Source organism: Leptonychotes weddellii, unplaced genomic scaffold (genome assembly GCF_054177405.1).
Source record: "Leptonychotes weddellii isolate Sample4059 unplaced genomic scaffold, ASM5417740v2 HiC_scaffold_25888, whole genome shotgun sequence".
NCBI classification, from domain to species: Eukaryota; Metazoa; Chordata; class Mammalia; order Carnivora; family Phocidae; genus Leptonychotes; species Leptonychotes weddellii.
Genome location: NW_027850895.1, coordinates 1 through 2042, shown reverse-complemented (window position 1 = coordinate 2042; position 2042 = coordinate 1). Strand labels below are relative to the sequence as shown.

The 2042-nt window shown below is 58.8% G+C and overlaps 1 pseudogene; it reads right to left on the bottom strand.

Moving 5' to 3' along the window:
* Nucleotides 1-6: 6 nt before the first annotated feature.
* On the bottom strand, nucleotides 7-1458 carry LOC145718934 (ribosomal protein S6 kinase alpha-4 pseudogene; annotated as a pseudogene).
* Between the last annotated feature and the right edge of the window lie 584 nt (nucleotides 1459-2042).

Here is a 2042-nt window from a genome sequence, read left to right as displayed (position 1 = left end):
AGTGCGGAGAATGGAGAAACGGGGGAGGAGCCCTTCGGGTGGAGCAGCCCCCTGGGGGAGAAGTGCCTTCTGCCAGATGAGGCACGGTCTTGGCAGAGGCCCCTCCCTCCCTGCATCTCTAACTCTATCTGGTAAGACATAAAAAATTCTCTGCTTATAAAAATACTTCTGCTCTGTCTGGGAGTGGGTGGGGGGGAAGGGGAGGGAAGGGCAATCCCTGGGGATGGGGCGGGGCCGATACCGAGGCTCCCAGGTCACAGCCCCCATGGGGGGAAGGAGGGGTCGCTGTGGAGGGGGCTAGGAGGGCGGCATGGGGCCGTTGGCTCGTCTGGGGGCTCCCTTGGCGGCGGGGGCCCTGCCCGGGGCGGCGGGCTCGGGGGAGACGCGGCGGGAGGTGGCGGCGCTCCGCAGCTTCTGTTTCCGCCGCTTGGCCAGCGGCGCGTTCTCCACGCTCTTCAGGAAGAAGCCCTCGCGCTTGCCCCGGTTGAAGGCCATGAAAGTGGCGTTGAGCCCGGAGCGCACAGCTGGCCCCGAGGACTCCAGCACGTCGGGTGTCCGGAGTGGGGGCGAGGAGCGGGCGCTGCCGTCCTGCAGCCATGAGCTGCCCCGCAGCCCCTCGAGCTTCAGCCGCTTGGCGGGGTCCACCGTCAGGAGCCCTCGGACCAGCTCCTTGGCTTCCTCAGACACGCCCTGCCAGGCCTCCCCGTCAAGAGAGAAGCGCCCCTCGCGGATCTTGCACATGATCTCTGCCGCCTGGCTCTGCCCACCCTGGCCTGAGGCCCCCTGGAAGGGGACCTGCCCCGACAGCATCATGTACAGAATGACACCGAGGCTCCAGAGGTCGCAGGACTCGTCGTAGCCCTGCTGCGCCAACAGCTCGGGAGCTGCATACTGCAGCGTGAAGCAGGGCGTCTGCATGGGTCCCGTGGGGCTCTGCGGGCGCAGCCGCGCGAACCCAAAGTCGATGATCTTCACGGGGGCTCCGGGCGTGTCATCGGCGTACAGAATGTTCTCGGGCTTGAGGTCCCGATGCACCACGCCCGCCTCCTCGTGCATGAAGCTCACTGCCGACACGAGGCTGCGCAGGATCTGGCTCGCTTCGGACTCGCTGAAGTGCCGCTTCTTGCGGATGTGCTCCAGCAGCTCCCCGCCCCGCAGCAGCTCCAGAACCAGGTACGTGTGCAGCTGGTCGTGATGCACGTCATGCAACTTCACCACGTTTGGGTGCGACTGGCAAAGCCGTAGGGCGGCCACTTCTCGCTGAGTGTTCTCCTCCAGCCTGAGGCTGAGGATCTTGACCGCGAACTCCTGGCCACTCTGGCGCTGGCGACAGCGGCGACACACGGAGAAGCTGCCCTGGCCGAGCGCGGGCTCCCGCAGGGCCAGCTCGTACAGCTGGAAGAAGGGCGAGTTCTGCATCATGGCGCTCCAGGCCACCGCTGCCCGGCCAGGCCGGTCTCCAGCGCCAGATGCTTCCAGCACATACGTCATCAACTTTACTGAGGTACAATTGATATATAATTACTCGACATATTGAAAGTATACAATTTGAAGTTTTGACATATGTATATACCCACAAAACCATCCCCACAATCAAGATAATGAACACACCTGTTACCCCCAAAAAGCTCTCATGCCACTTATAATTCATCCCTCCCTCCCACCATCTCCTATTCTATCCACAGTCAACCACTGATTTACTTTTTGACACTATGGATTAGTTTGAATTTTCTAGAATTACGAGATAGATTTTGAAGTACTTATTTGTCCCTTACCATGTATTCAACCCTGTCTCATATTTGGCAGTATCATATTCTTAGTTGGCTTATGTGGGTACTGAGCTACCCTGGGTAAGCCAAATCTGCTACTGATCCACCTCTAACTCGAGGTAAAGTGCCAGGAAATAAGGGAGACCTCTGGCTTTTCATACTATCAGTACAATCTTCTTACTGCTGTGGATGAAGAATGTAGTGTTATAACTTAAAGTCAGGCTGATGCTAGAAACCTAAAGAAGGTTAATACAGTCTCCTACCCTTTCTTTA